The sequence below is a fragment of the Geotrypetes seraphini genome, chromosome 3 (genome assembly GCF_902459505.1).
Source record: "Geotrypetes seraphini chromosome 3, aGeoSer1.1, whole genome shotgun sequence".
Taxonomy (NCBI): Eukaryota; Metazoa; Chordata; class Amphibia; order Gymnophiona; family Dermophiidae; genus Geotrypetes; species Geotrypetes seraphini.
The window spans coordinates 392428707-392447973 of record NC_047086.1 but is presented as its reverse complement, the minus strand read 5'-3'; the positions used below and the strand labels follow the sequence as shown (position 1 = coordinate 392447973).

Sequence of the window (19267 nt, the reverse complement as noted above, 5' to 3'; positions counted from 1 at the left end):
TCCATCCCAGCGTCTTCTGGCCTGCTCCTCTTCAAAGCAGCCTGCGATCGTGGTGGCCAGCTTTAGCGAACCTCGCAGGCCTCTCTCCAACTTGGTAGCACGTTCCCTCTGACGCACGGGATCGCGTCAGAGGGAACTGAGGTTGGAGAGCGGCCTGCGAGGTTCTTTAAATCCGGCCACGAACACAGGCTGCTCTGAAGAGGAGGATCAGTAGCGGCGGCAGCGGTGAGCGAGGGCGGGAGGTGTGTTGCCTGCCAAGTACGCGGGCAGGGGGAGAGCTTGCCTGCGCTTCTGGTTGGTGAGTGAGGGCGGGAGGAGGGGAGTGGCCAGAATATTCCTTGCTGCCAGGTTCTAAAATGGAACACGGCCACGGATCACACACCACAGCGGCAGGGATCACGCTGTTTTAACAGTGCATGCGCCGGTAAGCTTTTATTATATAGGATTTATGTTTAATGTATAATATAGTATTAAGATTTGCGTTATTTAATAAAAATACAGTATATTTAAATTAAAAAATCTGTCTAGTTATATTATATGCATTAAATAATTTTTGTGTTAGGTAATTTGGTTAATTGTACCCTGCTTTGTAGTGTTGGTAACTTAAAACTTAGGTGCCTGTAATGTAGGACAGGATTTTAAAGACCTACGTTATAGGTAGGCGTACCAGATGTCCGGATTCCCTGGACAGGTCCTCTTTTTGAGGACTCTCTCAGAAGTCCGAGCAGCTTTTCAATTTAACTTTTGTTCAGTTAAACCAGACATTTAGTAACCCTACAGCAGCTCAACCTATCCAGAGTTCTCCTCCCTCCCTCCCTCCTTTCATACGCACCTATCCAGAGTCCTCCTCCTTCCCTCCCTCCTTTCATACACACCTATCCAGAGTCCTCCTCCCTCCCTCCCTCCTTTCATACGCACCTATCCAGAGTCCTCCTCCCTCCCTCCCTCCTTTCATACGCACCTATCCAGAGTCCTCCTCCCTCCCTCCCTCCTTTCATACGCACCTATCCAGAGTCCTCCTCCTTCCCTCCCTCCTTTCATACGCACCTATCCAGAGTCCTCCTCCCTCCCTCCCTCCTTTCATACGCACCTATCCAGAGTCCTCCTCCCTCCCTCCCTCCTTTCATACGCACCTATCCAGAGTCCTGTTGCCTCTCCAGGCACCCCCCCCCCCGCCATGCACCTATCCAAAGTCCTCCCCCCCAAACGGGATCCTGTGCTTGCTCACCTGGCGCTTTTGTAACTTGTCAGCTGTCGTCAGTGTCAGTGAACTGAACACACTGCCTTCGGTGACCCAGAAGCTTTCTCTCTATGGGATTCCTTGGTATCGGACTAAGTCACAAAAACCCACCTAAAGTGACCAGGTAAGCGCTGCAAACACATAAAACAGGCCCCCACACACTACCCCAGTGATCACCGATCCCCCCACCCCCATAAAAATATTACTCACACCTTTAAAATTCAGCCTCCAGACCATCATCACCTGGCAGCCTGGCATAGGAAAGCCTAGTCATCCAGCACAGAGGCGGCTTAAGCCGTCTTGAGGGTGGGTTAGGGACTCATGGAGAGGAGGACCCATGCCCATAAGCCCCTGTAATCACTGCATTGATACTTAAACATGTGCACTCCCCTATACATCCCCAAAACCCTTTTGTACTGCCATATAAGTGGCTCCTGCAGCCATAAGAGCTATTGGGGTGGTAGATAAGTAGGTCTAGGGGATTCTGGAGGTGGTTTGGGGGGCTCACCGTCACCTATAAGGGAGCTGTGAGGAGAAGCCATGGCACAATTTTTGTGAAGTTTACAGCAATGCCCTGTAATGTAATGTAATGTAATTTATTTCTTATATACCGCTAAATCCGTTAGGTTTGAAGCGGTTTACAGAGAAATATATATTAAAGAATACAATAAAATAAGATAAATTAAGAATAGGTACTTGGAATTCCCTTACTGTCCCGAAGGCTCACAATCTAACTAAAGTACCTAGAAGACAGTTATTGAGCAGTAGGAATAAAATAAAGATAGAGATATTGAACAAGATATGAAACATCATAACAAGAGTACACTGATCTCTCTAAGATCATAATTCTATTTAAAGCAAAGTATACATCTCAGTAATAATTAAATAGATAAACTAAATAAATTAAATTAGATTTGTTTGGATTAAAACTAAATATGGAAATTTTTTTAAAAAGAACATATATGGACATAATGAATGTGAAAAAGAATGAATAACAAAGGAATGTGAGTGGGAAAAATGTTGAGCAATGGAATTCTGAGGAATAATTTAAAAATAAAGATATAAAACAAATAAATAAAAAAAGAGTAAAATTAGGATATAATAAACATGATGATATAAGAGTCAAAAGGGACCAGCATCACTTCAGTCAGAACAACAAATCTCTGTCCCAAGCACTTCAGCCGTTAATCCGATCAGCCGCTGTTATCATCCGATGTACACCAGCCACAGGATATCTCCTCCGATGAAAAGAAACATCTTTCAGTTTCCAGGTCGACACCCAGTGCGCTGGACAGTACAACCTCCACTCAGATCTTGCCGACCTCATCTCTCCGCTCCCAGGTCCGGTAGTGATCCTTTCCGCTAGCCCCCGCAGCTGCCGACACCGCCTCATACCACACCACACCCACGGCTGGCAAGAATCGGACATGGTGAAATATCAAATAGACGAGACGGCTCAGCGGACCTCCCATCCTGATGGTGTCATTCCGTCGGTAGAAAACATGAATCTGTAGCCTCTCTGATTTCAGTGTCATGCGGAACACTTCAGACATGGCGCCTCAAGATCTCCACAGCCAGCCACTTCAAGAAGTCTCTGCCACCCCCGCTGACCTCAGCGATGCTCCCCTCGTGTCTCTCCAATATCAGCACTACTCGATGTGTCCCAGTCGTCAGGCCTAACTCAAACCTTCCTGAAGTGCAAGGAGTATCAGGTAGGATGTTGGCATTTCAAATTGTTAGACCAGAAATCAACGGTCAGCTCAGTGGCTATCAGACTAGAATTCACAAGTGGAGGCTAAGTAATAGAAATCAATATAAATCAAAATATGATTTAATAAAGATTAATAAGATAAATTAAACAAAATGAGCTACTAAATGAAACAAAAGCAACAGAGAAAAACCAAAAAAATAAAAAGGGAGAAGGAGACCGTGCAATTGATGACTTAATCGGCCGCCATCTTGTTAGAGGGTCTATTGGGGTGGTAGATAAGTGTGTCTAGGGGATTCTGGAGGTGGTTTGGGGGGCTCACCATGACCTATAAGGGAGCTGTAATGAGGAGAAGACATGGCACCCTTTTTGTGAAGTTCACAGCAGTGCCCTGTAAGGTACCCCACTATTCAGGTGCCATGACTGGGTGTCCAGTCCATCACTTTGCAGACCCCTCCCACGTCCAACAGGGCTTGTTCTAGGATGAAAATGTGATATAAAGATGTACGATTTAGCGACTTGGACGATCAGATCGGCAGGACATATAATTAGACAATTTTTGAAAGAAAAAAAATTTTGGATGTATTTTTCGAAAATGTGTCCTAGGCTGTTTTTTACTTTGGACGACTTGCGACTTAGATGAAAACGGACTTAGACATCCCTTTCGATTATGCCCCTCCACGTCAGAATGTTTTTTCTAATGTAAGATGTTTATCCAAAGTTACTCCCAGTATTTTTAGAGATTGTTCAATATTATAATCCATCCCATTCACATGTATCGTAGTTTCCTTGATTTTATCGTTAGGGGCTGCTAAAAAGAATTTAGTCTCGTCTGTATTTAATTTTATCTAAAAGCAAGCATCCAAAGTTCAACCTGATTTAGAATGATTGATAGGGAATTTATAAGCTCAGATGTAAGACAAATTAGCGGGATGACAATAGTAATGTCATCTGCATAAATAAAGAATTTAAGCTTTAGACTCCGCAAAAGGTTTCCCAATGAAACAAGATAAATGCTGAACAAGGTGGGGGACAAAGGGGAGCCCTGAGGAACTCCGCAGGAATTGTCCCAGCCGTAAGAGAGATTATCACCCTTCAGCACCTTGCAAGATATTTTTCCCAGGAACCCGCGGAACCAATTCAGGACGTTGCCTGAGATTCTGATGGATTCTAAACAGTCCAAAAGAATAGAATGACCAACCAAATCAAAAGCACTTGCAAATGCACAAGTGCAAATGATCAATCAGTGAAGCTATGACTGTTTCCGCACTGTAACCTGACCGAAAACCAGATTGGTTGTCATTAAGAATATTATATTTCTCCAAGTAAGTAGTAAGTTCAGCGTTTACTAACCCTTCCAATATTTTAGTGGCCAAAGGGATACTGGCAATAGGTCGAAAATTAGATGCTATATTAGAGGGTCCTTTAGCATTTTTTATAATTGGTGTAATCATAATATGACCTTGTTCCACTGGGAATTTACCTGAGAATAACAAAGAAATAATCCAAGTTAACTTAGCCTTAAAAGTGACTGAGGCAATTTTCATGACATTTGGCGGACATGTATCTAATCTACAGTGAGATTTAACATATTTATTGTACAATCAATAGCTGTAAACGTGTTCCAGCACAAATATAGAAGGATTCTGCCTTCCCCCCATCCTTTATCTTTGGGATGTTCTGAATGAGTGTTTCCTGAGGTTAAATGATATGCTGCATGTGAAAACCTAACCCCTGTCTTCTACGAAACCGCGCTAGCGTTTTTTAGCACAGAGAGCCGCGCTGAATGGCCCGCGCTGCTCCCGACGCTCATTGAGTTCCTAAGAGCGTCGGGAGCAGAGCGGGCCATTCAGTGCAGATCCCCGCGCTAGAAACTGCTAGAAGAGGGGGGTAAGTTTTTCTATGATGTTTTTTTTTTGCCTTAACTCTGCTTTATTTATTTAAGAGACTTATAAAAACTAAGCGGATTACGACCATACATACATAAAATATTAAATAAACATAGTATACCAAAGAAACACTCTCCCTTCCGACATTCGACATGAAGAATCCCCCGATAAATTTAAGAGCATTCTTATTCAGGGACGCATCTCAAATATAAGACTGGACCACAACCCGCTACTAATTCCACTTAAGTACAGTGATGAATGAGAACCACTTTTAAGAAGCGACACTCCCTCCTTTGTTTTTCCCCTCCCCCTCATATCTTCCTTTTAAAATTTATTTTTATCTCGATGCATTTCATACTGCTCCAACCTCAGAACCTCTCGTACCTAAATTGTCTGTGTTTCGTCAGTCACTCATTTTGTACTTATGAAATGTTCCACTTTCTTTTAAAATTGTACTTTAAGTTTAGTATTGTAAACCGACCAGGTACTCGCTGGTGGCCAGTATATCAAGTGTAGAAACACAAGAAACAAGATGGAAAATAAGGCCAAGTGGCCCATCCACAGCATCCACTATCTCCTCCTCTTCCTATTGGCTAAGGCTATTAATATTTGCATCTCCTCTTCCTATAGGCTAAGGCTCTTTACACCTGCATTGTGATGTCATAGAACTTTATGGTTATAGAAACATGATGGCAGATAAAGGCCAAATGGCCCATCCGCAGTAACCATTATCTCTTTCTCTCTCCGAGAGATCCCACGTGCCTATCCCAATAGAAACATGATGGATAGAATAAACTTGGAAACTTTGAAAAGGTATTGTAAAACTGTTCATTTTAGAAACTACATGCAACCCACTGCTTTCTTTAACGGTTGCGGCAGCAACGAGTTATATACCATGCCATGAAACTGAGTAAGTCCAGGAGCTTCACAGCAGGCAGCACCATCGCTTCCAGTTGCGTTGGCACAGATAACGGCGACAAAGAATACTGGAATATACTGTTGCATTCGAGAAATTACTTTCTGGCAAACTGTAGTCGGATCCGATCCCATTCTCATGTCTTCCACTGCGTGGTAGCTGGGAAGAAAACATCTTTATATCACCATCTCAAGTTTCAAGTTTCAAGTTTATTAGTTTTTAATATACTGACCATCAACAAATATCTGGCCGGTTAACAATAAAATTAAAAGGTAAGAAGGATAAAAAAAATAAAATAATTGGCATTTTAAGATAAATGGTGTGAACATAAATAATATCAACTAGACAAACTTGAAAGTGAGGGTAAAAGGGAAGGGAGGGGAAAAGTTACATATTTGAGAAGAAAAGGAGAAAGTGGGAATGGGATAAAACGTATAGGGTAGGGTCGCTTTGTTAAAGCGGTTGGTTGCTTGAAAAAGAAAAGGAAGTAAAAAAAAAAAAGACAGAAGGTAAGTCTAAGCACAGCCGAATGCGTCACGAAATAAAAAAGTCTTTAGGCTTGTCTTAAATTTGTCTAGATGTTGTTCATCGCGGAGTTGCTGTGGCAGAGAATTCCATAAAGTTGGGGCAGCTGCTGCGAAATTTATTTTCCGTGTGTAATAAAAGTGTTTTATGGAGGGAATAAAGAGAAGCTTTTGATCAGTTGACCTTAGAGTGCGTGGGGAACATTGGGGGATGAGAAATTTATCAAGAAATGAGGGCTGGTGAGAGAGTTTTATTTTGAAGGAGAGTAAGATGATTTTATAAGTGATACGGTGAGTGATGGGGAGCCAATGGGCCTCTTTTAGAAGAGGAGTGACATGGTCAAATTTGCCTATTTTGTAAATGAGTTTTACCGCAATCAAACTCATTTACAAAATAGGTAAATTCGAACACGTCACCCCGCTTCTCAAAGAGGCTCATTGGCTCCCAGTCACACACCGTATAACTTATAAAATCATACTACTTTCTTTTAAAATCAAACTTTCCCATCTGCCATTATTTCTTGACAAATTATTAATACCTCAAAGTTCTCCCCGTTCCTTACGATCTACCGACCAAAAACTCCTTTTCATTCCATCCCTAAAAGAATCCTACTATACAAGGAAAACCAATTTTGCTATAACAGCCCCCACATTATGGAATTCTCTCCCTCAATTTCTCCGGGATGAAATTCATTTACCTAAATTTAAAACTAATCTTAAAACTTTCCTATTTCAGGATGCCTTTGACAAATCCTAATCTTTTCTTTATCTACTTACTTACTTATCTTTTTCCTAAAAGTTCTCCTTTATTTCAGCGCATATCTTTTATACCATGCACCCTTATTCTTCATGTCCTATCCCTTCCCTCTATCTCATTTCTTCTAATATTATGTAACTTTTCCCTTCCTTCCCATTCATCCTCACAGTCATGTTTGTCAGTATATGTCTAATATGTTTTCTCTAATTTTTCTAATACACCAATATTAGAAATAACTAGTTCTTACTCTCCTATTTTAAATTTTTTTTTTTTAATTGTTAACCGGTCAGATATTTGTTTTATGATCGGGATATTAAAAATCAATAAACTTGAAACTTGTTTTGTATTAATTGTAGGCGTCGGATTTCTTTTTGGGGGAGACCGTTGAGAAGCGTGCTATCGGCATGCGCTCCGGCTCCAGCTTTGGGGGATCTCCTTCACGACCTGGGATTTTGTGTGTGACACCATTAGCAGATGTTCCAGCAGCAAGGTTTCCAATTCCATCAATTGCAATCATGCCAATTGTATCATGATTGCTAACATTGAGAATTTTGGGTGGGACATTCCATTTTCCTTCATTTAATCCTTTTGCCAGCCCAAATGGTCCACAGAATTTAGACGCATCTGGCACCACATTCTTCCGGAAATTTTGGCCGACAATTTTGATGTAACCATGCGGAATATATTGAAAGAGGCTTGCTGGTAGTTAAATCTTCAGCAGGAAATCCCATATTCTGAGCAAAACACTGATGCAGATTTTCCCCCCAAAAGTGTGGGCTTGCTATATTCAGGGTTCAAGGTTCAAGGTTTATTAATATTTGATGAATCGCTGAATCGGTTTACAAAGCGATGTACACAATTATGGAAGAGAATAAGATTATAAAATACTAATTCAACATTGAATTTAAGACAAGACAAACTTTAGCTGGGGGGGAGGAGGGCAAAAGTTACATCTGTTATATCGAGAAAAACAAATATGGAAAAAAACAAAAGGAAACAGGGTAGTTAAAAAATTAAAAGTAATATGAAAGTCTAAAAAAATTAACTATTAAAAGCATCTTTAAAAAGGTGTGTTTTTAATGATTTTTTAAAAGAGAGGAATTATCCTTCCCCTCATTAGAAGGCATTTCCCACCCAGGAAAACTGGGGACTTCCCTCTCCTTCAGATTCATCGAGCTCTGGAACAACCTTACCTCCCCCCTTCGAAACCTGAGTGCTCTCCAACCCTTCCGTAAACAGCTGAAAACCTGGCTTTTCTCTAAAACCTAACACTCCCCCCTCCTCTGACATCCTAGCCCTCTAACATTCTCCTCTCCTCTGATCCTCTTCTAGCCCTTCCTTGGAGTTCCTTCCTCATTACAAATCCTGTAAACCGTGCCGAGCTCCACAACTATGGAGATGGTGCGGTATACAAACCCAAGGTTTAGTTTAGTTTAGTTTAGATCTTTTTCGTTTTTAATGTGTTGTGGCAGAGAGTTCCACCATTGTGGACCAATTACAGAAAACATATCAGATCTTCATGTACCTATTGTTTTCAGTGAAGGTATAGCTAATAGATTTTGAGAAGATGATCTGAGTGAACGTGCAGGGTTATGAGGGATTAGCATTCTTGCTATAAATTGGGGTTCGTTGTAGACCACGGTTTTAAATATAAGCAGCATGGCTTTAAACAGAATGCGATGACTGATGGGAAGCCAATGAGCGTCGATAAATAGTGGCGTAACATGATCATGTTTTCTAGCGTTATAAATCAGTTTGATAGCAGTATTTTGGATACTTTGAAGACGTCGCTTTTCTTTTTGAGAAATGTTGAGTAGTAAAGAATCCCAGCTCGAGCCACGCCAATAGCATCTTTAATTCGCCTTAAGTTTGCCACCTCTCCAACTCCCATCGTGTTATTCAAACTGTTTACAACTTTAGCATGCTAAATAAAAACTTACGGTGACCTGCGTTGGCGTTCCCACAGTGCAGTTGGTTGTGGTTTTCCCCTTGAAACAAAATCTGATGTCCAGCCACACATGGGCCGTGTTAGCTTGAGAAATTTCTCCAGTACTGTGTCCGTAATTAATTCAAATAGTATGTGGCAGCTGCTTTCACAGGCCCGTGTGATTCAGCTTCCTACTGCTTTCAAATGATTTCAAGATGAGGTCCATATGAGGTGCTGCACAACTGGAAACCAGGCTCTAAGTGGAGCCTAGATGACAGAAAAACTTCTTTTCCAATGGGTAGCTCATAAATTTGTTGCTTTGCGAGGTTTCTTGCTCTTGTATGATTCATCTTTGTTGTGGTAGATGCTGAGATGTCATGCTTTGTATTATGTTTCCTGTGTCTGATGCCACACACATGTTCGCATTACATGAACATTGACTGCTGTGGTCATGGTGAACATCTTCTTATAATCTCGATCTTGTACATAAGAGTTGCCATACTGGGAGTGATCAAAAGTCCATCAAGCCCGATATCCTGTTTCCAACAGTGGACAAACCAGGTCACAAATACCTGGCAAGATCCCAAGAAGCACAACAGATTTTATGCTGCTTATCCTTGGAATAAGCAGTGGATTCCCCCAAATCCATCTTAATAATGGCTTATGACCTTTTCTTTTAGGAACTTATCCAAACCTTTTTTTAAACCTTGCTAAGCTAACTGCTGTCACTGCATTCTCTGCCAACAAATTCCAGAGTTTTAATGACATGTTGTGTGAAGAAATATTTTCTCCAGTTTGTTTTAAATCTACTACTTAGTAGCTTCAGAGCAATGTTCCCTAGTTCTAATAGTTTTGGAAAGAGTAAACAAGTGATTCAATTTCCACCTATTCCACTGCACTCAGTATTTTATGGACCTATATTCTTTCATAAAAATAACTTAACTGGTCCATCAAGCCGTTCTCACAGTGGCCAATCCAGGTCCCTAGTACCTGGTCAAAACCCAAAGAGTAGCAACATTCCAGCATCTCAAAGAATAGCAAGATTCCGGAACCCCAATGAGGACAACATTCTAGAGCTGAGATTGTGATGTCATAATGCCTCATTCCACAGTGCCCCAGAGCCAACCTCAATAGTGATGTTACAATGGCTTCATTGTGCTATACTTGGCTCACTTATGAACATAAGAATAGCCATACTGGGTCAGACCAATGGTCCATCAAGCCCAGTAGCCGTTCTCATGGTGGCCAATCCAGGTCACTAGTACCTAGCCAAAACCCAAAGATTAGCAAAATGTCATGCTACCGATCCAGGGCACGCAGGGGCTAGCCCTGTGTCTTTCTCTAAGCAGTAGAGCCCTAGCCGCTTTAGCCTTTCCTCATAGGGAAGTACTTAAGAGTTATATCTTCCAGGTCACACGGTGAATGTTAGGCAACTGAGACTGAGGTCTCCAAGGTCACATTTCCTTGATGTAAGCAGTATGCTAATAACAGTAATCAGATGCCAGAGCCAGAAAGATGCTTGGCTTCATAGAGAGAGGTATAACCAGCAGAAAGGAGGCCCCAAGCAAGCCATTGGTGAGATCACACCTGGAGTGTTGTGATCAGTGCTAAAATGTACATCTTGCCAAGGACATACAAAGATTTGAAGCGGTTCAAAGGAACGCAACCCAAATGGTATAAGGTTTGTGTCAGAAGACGTTTGAGAAGAGACTTGAATATGTGTGCCCTGGAGAAGAGGAGGGAGAGGGGAAGATATGATACAGACATGTAAAAACTTGAACAAAGCTTTTCCCTAAATGGAGAGACCATAGACCAGAAGACCTGAAATGAAGCTGCAAGGGGAAAAGTGTAAAAGCAACATCAACCAATACTTTTCACAGAGAGCATGGTGGATGTGTGTCGTGCTCTTTCTCAGGAGGTGAAGGTGGGTGAAAATGGTGAAGGAATTCAAAAAGGCATGGGGCATCATCGAGGGGCCGATATTCAAACCTGCCTGTTTAAATTTCTTCTCGCCACCTAAGGGGGATATTCAGCGCTTTCCGGTTGAATATCCCCTCAGACCATCAACTAAAAAGTGCATGGTGCAGCATTTCTCTACCCCCCCCCCCCCCGATGGGTACTTCTCTTTCTCTTATTGTTGGCAGCTTTCACAATTTGCTTCTTTACAGGCGTCAGGCCTTCTTCTCTGCCGGGTCCCGCCTACTTCCTGCTTCCGCGATGGCAGGACCTGGCAGAAAAGAATACCCGACACAAGCAGAGCAGTGAGTTGTAAAGGCTCAGGCTGCCGCTGCTGGAAGGGGTGGTTCCCAGACCATGACGCCAACGCCAGCCCCTGGAGCACCCCCTCCCCCCGCTTGGTATGCCATTGGTTCCACTGAATATTGACTCTAACTATGCTATCCAAATCTGGGCATTGGAAGGATGGTGTAAGGATGGAATTAGGGAGGAGCCAGGAGTTATGTAGGCACCTATCAGTGAGGTGACTGTGTAGCTAAGCCCCCTGATAGGACTGAACAAAAGGTTGTCCTATCTCTGGTCCTGCCAAAACAAGCCCCCTTGCTATTGGATGCAATGCAGCATAGAACATCCAAATCCTGCCATTCCAAAATTGTAATTTGGACAGTTTTGGCAGATGGATGTTTATTTTTGCCATTTTGAGACATTACATGTGCTTTGAAAATGAACCTCATAGAATACTATAAGTTACCGCATCGGCAGCATAGATATAAATTGGGATGATTAGCATTTAGGGCCTGAGTCTGTAAACGAAGCCTAAATTTAGGGCCTGAGTCTGTAAACGAAGCCTAAATTTAGGGCTTGAGTCTGTAAACAAAACCTAAATTTAGGGCTTGAGTCTGTAAACAAAACCTAAATTTAGGGCCTGAGTCTGTAAACGAAGCCTAAATTTAGGGCCTGAATCTGTAAACGAAGCCTAAATTTAGGGCTTCAGTTTGTAAACAAAACCTAAATTTAGGGCCTGAGTCTGTAAACGAAGCCTAAATTTAGGACCTGAGTCTGTAAACTGCGCCTAAATTGACAGGCACCTAGCAAAATGGCATCTGCCGCATGTCAATCAAATGTAAGCGCCGTTTACAGAATCACACCTAGCGGTGCCTACATTGAGTTAGCCTAGCCCAGGGGTAGGCAATTCCGGTCCTCGAGAGCCGGAGCCAGGTCAGGGCTTCAGGATCTCCATCATGAATATGCATGAAATGGATTTGCATGCCCTGCCTCTTTGAGATGCAAATCTATCTCATGCATATTGATTGAGGAGATCCTGAAAACCTGACCTGGCTCCGGCTCTCGAGGACCGGAATTGCCTACCCCTGGGCTAGGGTTACCAGACATCCCGATTTCCCCGGACGTGTCGGGGAAGTCCGGACGGCTTTTCAAAACCCGGCACTTTGGATTTTAAAAAGCTTCCTGGCCAAATCACGACGGGAAAGGGCATCCATGCATGCACGGATGCAACGCGGTGATGTCACGTGCACGTGGGCGTCCGCGCACGTGTGGATGCCATCTGGGGGTGGGGCTGGGGGGCGGAACTTTCCTCTGATTATTGTAGTTCTTCCCATTTTTCCCTCCTGTTCCTGTTTGTTTTAAGTCCGTGTATTATTTGTCCTACTAACTCCCCACATGGTCAATTTTGTAAAGTTTTAACCTGCATTCCTGTCTTTTTTTGTAACATTTTTTTACTTGTACACCACTTAGAAATTTGATTGAGCGGTATAAGACATTTTAATAAAGCCTGAAGCTTGGTAACTGGGCGGGCCTGGGGGCGTGGCCATGGGTCCGGATTTTCCTTTGGGAAAATCTGGTAACCCTAAGTTATGTTAGGCCAGGATTTTCCTGGCCTAACATACCGGCACCTGACTCAAGATGCCTACTGGCGCTTACCTCATACCACGCTTACACTCCGCCTCTAACTATGCCTACTGTTCAGGTAGGTGCAGGTAGGTGCCACTAGGCGTTGTGTGGATATCCGCGCGCAACTTAAATTAAAGTTTTCTAATGTTTTAAAATTAGATTTTAATAGTGCTTTTGATTAAAATGCCAATTAAAAAAATTAAGTTGACTAGACACTGCTGAAGTAGGTGTCATTTATAGAATTCCCTCCTTAGTGTGTGCTAATTCCATTAGTGCATGCTAAGCTTTAATAAAAGGGCCCTTATGTTTGGTAAGTCAAACACTTGGCATTGTAGACTTAATTTTTTTTTTTTTCTGTATTTTATCCTTAACATGAGCAAAAGATGTTTTTTTTTTGTTCTAATTTTTTTTACCTTGATTAGTTTACGTGGAATCAATTTTTATTTTCAAGAATAAATCCAACCCACAAATTACAATCAACCGTGGAGCAACATCAGAATAAAAGCAGAATACAAAGCAAGCAGACCCAACACTCCAGCCCCGAACTCCCTCCTCCCCCCCAGCCTCCCCCTCCCTCGATCCATAAACAAAAGATGAACCACAATGCACTAGGCTTGGACTCTGATAGCCCACTGCCGATGAATGAAGCCCCACCCGAATAATACAGACCTGAAAAGGCAAACCAGCAGAACCACAAACAAGAAGAGATCATGAAAAAGAAAGAAAGAAAAGAATAAAATAAAATAAAAATTCCTCCCCTCTCTTTTAAGGATCCAATTAACTCTGTGGTCAAGAAATGTTTCTTTAACCTGCGTTTATTGAGGAAAGTTAAACATCTCTTTCATCACCGACATTTTTCCATATTAGTTCAGTCTATTATATTATCTCGTTTCGATTATTGCAATGTTATCTATCTCAGTGTCACAAAAACTTGTCTTTATAGATTGCAACTGATTCAAAATACTGCTGCGAAATTTGATCTCGTGACTCCGTTGCTCCAGAGTCTCCTTTGGCTTCCGGTTTATTGTAGAGTTCAGAGAAATTGAAAGGGGACAGGTTTAGAACAAATGCTAGAAAATTCTTTTTTACGCAGAGGGTGGTGGACACATGGAACGTGCTTCCGGAGGAAGTGATAGGCCAGAACTCTTTACAGGGGTTCAAGAAGGGTTTGGATAGGTTCCTAGAGGATAAAGGGATAGAGGGGTACAGATAGAACTTGAGGTAGGTTATAAAAGTGGTCAGAAACCACTTCACAGGTCGCAGACCTGATGGGCCGCCACGGGAGCGGACCGCTGGGCGAGATGGACCTCGGTCTGACCCAGTGGAGGCAACTTCTTATGTTCTTATGTTCAATTTAAATGTGATTGTGTTGTTTTTAAAATCCTACTTGGTATCTTTCCTCCTCTCCTTCCTTTATCTTGGAACGTTTACAGATTCTCCTTTGCAAGAGGTAATCGACAATTTAAATGATCTCTTTCTTCCAAAAAAAGGGATTAAAGGAGTCAAGATTTTTAGTCAATCTTTGATTTTTAAGTTCTCTCAACTTTGAAATGATCTTCCATTTCTTTTACGGAGTTCTGGCTCATTTCAATTTTTTCGTAAATCTTTAAAAAAAAAACCCCCCACTTTATTTGCTAAACACTTTGAAAATTAATCTTCCGAAACTTTTTTTTACTAACTGCGTTAGGGCTTTAACGAGCGGAATAGCGCGTGCTAAATTTCTGCCCGCGCTAGACCTTAACGCCGGCATTGAGCTGGTTTAGCGCACGCTAACTTGGCTTAGTAAAAGGACCCCTTAGCCTTATTCTTTATGGTTTTTATTTGTTAAGTTAACTATTGTAAACCGAGTCGAGCTTTCTTGGTATATAAAGCCAAGCCTTAGATTAGATTAGTTTAAATATTTGATTTATTAAACGTTCCCTCAGAGTGGAATGCGGGATCAGTGAGATACTCGGAAAGTATGGAGCCCTGTTTCATGTACATTCATCATAGACTGTCCTGAAAATCCGACTGGCCATGTGGGCCTCAAGGACCGGGTTGGGCCATGCGGCTTTAGTGCGTTTGGCAGTCCATGTCTAATTATTGCCACTATTCTCTGGTTTTAGTGTGCTGTCATTTTTCTGTATGAATCCACTTTATTAGCTTTAGCATCTGTACAGCGTACTTTCCAGTGAGAAATTAATTTGTCACAGTACATTAGATAAACGAAAGCAAAGCTATTATCTTTACATTGCTCGGTTAGGAGTGAGTAGCTCTCTTGGCTGTAATCTTCAAAGGCTATTTTAATGCTCTGTTTTATTAAGAAACAACTACATTTCATGCTTAGGAAGAATACTTCTGAATTTTAAGCACAAAGCACTCAGCTGAGATTCGGAAAATTCATTGCACCAGTGACTGCAGCTTGGTAACGATAAAAGCAATAAACGAGGAATTAATTTCTTTAAAATGTGCATTTGTATTCAGGCCTCTTTGAAAAAGCAAAAAATGACTAATTTCCTTGGATGGTCCTTGGTATATTTTCTCTGAACTTAAGAACATAAGAATAGCCTTACTGGTTCGGTAGCCCATTTTCACGGTGGCCAATCCAGGTTACTAGTATCTGGCCAAAACCCAAATTGTAGCAACATTTCAGCACCTCAAAGAATAGCAAGATTCCGGAACCCCAATGAGAGCAACATTCCAGAGCTGAGATTGTGATGTCATAATGCCTCAGAGCCAACCTCATCAGTGATGGTACAATGGCTTCATTGTCCTACACTTGGCTCACGTAAGAACATAAGAATAGCCATACTGGGTCAGACCAATGGTTCATCAAGCCCAGTAGCCCATTCTCATAGTGGCCAATCCAGGTCACTAGTACCTGGCAAAAACTCAAAGAGTAGCAACCTTCCATGCTACTGATCCAGGGCAAACAGTGGGTTCCCCCAAACCATGGACTTTTCCTCCAGGAAATTTTCCAAACTTTCTTAAAACCAGCTATGTTAACTGTTCTTACCACATCCTCTGGCAAACGCATTCCAGAGCTTAACTATTTTCTGAGTGAAAAAATATTTCCTCCTATTGGTATTAAAAATATTTCCCTGTAACGTCATCGTTGCTAGAATTTTTGATGCCTAAAGAAGGGGATATTTTGGTCTCTGTGACTCTTTTCACGTTTAGAGATGCTGTTAATGGTGGCTGTATTAATCTCATCTCTTCTGTCCCTGGTTTAAGATGATTTTTCCCTCTTCCAACTCTTTATGGATTTTGACCCCCAAGAGACTCAGAGTTCCTGTTACCAAGAGAACAATCTCCAGTTGGCTAACAATCTCCTCCCCATATACTCAGGCTGGGCTAACACTACAGGGTTGTGTAATAGCCTACAATGTCCGAACTATGACTGCCTTGGTAGTAGAGAATGACACGGTGACAAAATTCATCACCGTTCCCGTCCCCGCGGATAACCGCGGGAAATAATCCCATGTCATTTTCTAGTGTCTATTTCAATCTCAGTCCTTCTACACCAGCATTCTTCAAAGCAAAGCTTGCGGGTCAGTGGTTGTGTCCATTCATACTCTGATTCTTATGTGAGCCAAGGATAATGAAGCCATTGTGACATCACTGATGTGATTGGTTCTTAGGCACTGGTGGAATGAGGCATTATGACATCACAATATCTGCTCTGGATACCAGAGACTGTCATTCTGTAGTGTCTGTTTCAACCTCAGTCCTTCTACACCAGCATTCTTCAAAGCAAAGCTTGCGGGTCAGTGGTTGTGGCCATTCATACTCTGATTCTTATGGGAGCCAAGGATAATGAAGCCATTGTGACATCACTGATGTGATTGGCTCTTAGGCACTGGTGGAATGAGGCATTATGACATCACAATATCTGCTCTGGATACCAGAGACTGTCATTCTGTAGTGTCTGTTTCAACCTCAGTCCTTCTACACCAGCATTCTTCAAAGCAAAGCTTGCGGGTCAGTGGTTGTGGCCATTCATACTCTGATTCTTATGTGAGCAAAGGATAATGAAGCCATTGTGACATCACTGATGTGATTGGTTCTTAGGCACTGGTGGAATGAGGCATTATGACATCACAATATCTGCTCTGGATACCAGAGACTGTCATTCTGTAGTGTCTGTTTCAACCTCAGTCCTTCTACACCAGCGTTCTTCAAAGCAAAGCTTGCGGGTCAGTGGTTGTGGCCATTCATACTCTGATTCTTCCCTCTCTCCTTAAAGAATGACATGAAGATGGTTTCCCGCGGTTATCCGCGGGGACGGGAACGGTGATGAATTTTGTCACCGTGTCATTCTCTACTTGGTAGCTCATTTCTGCTTCAATACATAACTTCACTTGTAACTACTGTTTGGAACAAAACTCCAGAAGAGACAGTGTGTTTGGATAAGCGGTTCTGCAGATTCCATATATTTCCTGAGTGCCAACTTTCCCTCCAACCCTCGCCATGCTTATATCTCTAACAGACCCAGACACCAAATAATGTGCAATAAACATTTTTTTTGATCCTCTGTAGGCTTGATATTCTCCTTATGCATTTCATTTAGGGCTCCTTTTACAAAGCCGCGCTAACGGTTTAATGCACATAATAGCATGCGCTAAACCGCCGGCCACACTAGCCGCTACCGCCTCCTCTTGAGCAGGCGGTAGTTTTTCGGCCAGCTCGGGGGTTAGCGCGTGATGAAAAGTCGTGCATGTTAAACCCGGTAGCGCGGTTTTGTAAAAGGAGCCCTTAGCGATTGCATAAGCCATTTTCTTCATCGGATCTTTTTTAAAAAAAAAACTTTTGTGTGCTAAATATAACCTCAACGTGAATCCTTACAGATGCCGCCAGTTCTGAATGAACTTCTGTGGGGCGCAGCATGCAATCACCAAGGCATGTGCAGCAACGGGAGCCTCGACCCTGAAGAAATAAATAATGAAACATGGTCATGTCGACGGAGGCGCTCCCTAATGAGAATTATCTACAAAGAAACAAACAAAAAAAGATACGTTATTATTTTAAGGATTCACGCCAAGAATATATTTATCACACAAAAGTAAAAAAAAAAAAAAAGATCTGATGAAGAAAATGGCTTATGCAATCTCTAAATGGGTGTCAGGTCAAAAGCGCGCCGGGACAAAGGCGCGCGCAGACAATTGAGCGCAACACGGAGGCACGCGCCAAAGAAAATGACTGTTTTAAAGGGCTCCGACGGGGGGTGTGGGGGGGGAACCCCCCCACTTTACTTTATACAGATCGTGCCGCGTTGTGGGGGGTTTGGGGGGTTGTAACCCTCCACATTTTACTGAAAACTTCACTTTTTCCCTAAAAAACAGGGAAACAGTTAAGTTTCCAGTATAATGAGGGTGGTTACAACCCCCCAAACCCCTCACAACGCCGCCGTGATCTGTAGTAAGTAAAGTGGGAGGGTTCCCCAACAAAACCCCCCGTCGGAGCCCCTACAAATACTCTTTTTCTTCGGTGCGCGCTTCCGTCTTGCGCTCAGTTGTCGGCGCGCGCCTTTGTCTTCGGCAGTTTTGTCTATGAACCCTCTAAATGAAATGCATAAGGAGAATATCAATCCTACAGAGGATCAAAAAAAATGGTTATTGCACATTATTTGGTGTCTGGGTCTGTTAGAGATTGATATTGAGTATTTATTACCCAGCTAGTATTAGCCAGATATTATAGATATCATGATCCTGGTAGCTTGGAAGTTCCACATGAGGATATTTTGCCTTCATCGAGCGTCCCCTAGTCTTTGTAATTTTTGACGGAGTGAAAAATTGATCCACTTGTACCCGTTCTACTCTACTCAGGATTTTGTAGCCTTCAATCCTATCTCCCCTCAGCCGTCTCTTTTCCAAGCTGAAGAGCCCTAACCTTTTTAGTCTTTCCTCATACGAGAGGAGTTCCATCCCCTTTATCATCTTGGTCGCTCTTCTTTGAACCTTTTCTAGTTCCACTATTTTTTTCTTGAGATAAGGTGACCAGGTTTTCAGTCTGGAAGATATGATCCTTACTAAAAATTTGTATCTGGAAAAAGGTTATGGTTCTTATAGACCGGTGCAAGAGTTTCCAGAAAAGAGATGGAAGAGGATAAGCATAGAGTACATTTTGAAGAAATTGTTAGAAAAGGGATCGACTGATCACCAGCGGCAGGGCCTGATCAGTTTGCACTTAAAAAAAACATTGAGGCAGTGGGAGAACCAGGTAGTGACATCGTTTAGGTGAGGTAGGTGGCATACGTGTAGACTTATTGTAAATGTATTCAGTATATTGTATCTCAAATTTTATGATATAATCAACTTCTTTATTATTTAATATTAATATTTTGTCATATTACAATAGGTTATGTTATATAATATATTATCATAATGAGTCATACTGACTATTCTGACATTGGTGCTGGTCAGGTTAAGATATAATGTCATGTAATTACGGCATAATGATA

General features: G+C 42.1%; 1 pseudogene; it reads right to left on the bottom strand.

Annotated features, from left to right (window-relative positions):
- Window positions 1–5677: 5677 nt before the first annotated feature.
- On the bottom strand, window positions 5678–18557 carry LOC117357302 (annotated as a pseudogene).
- Between the last annotated feature and the right edge of the window lie 710 nt (window positions 18558–19267).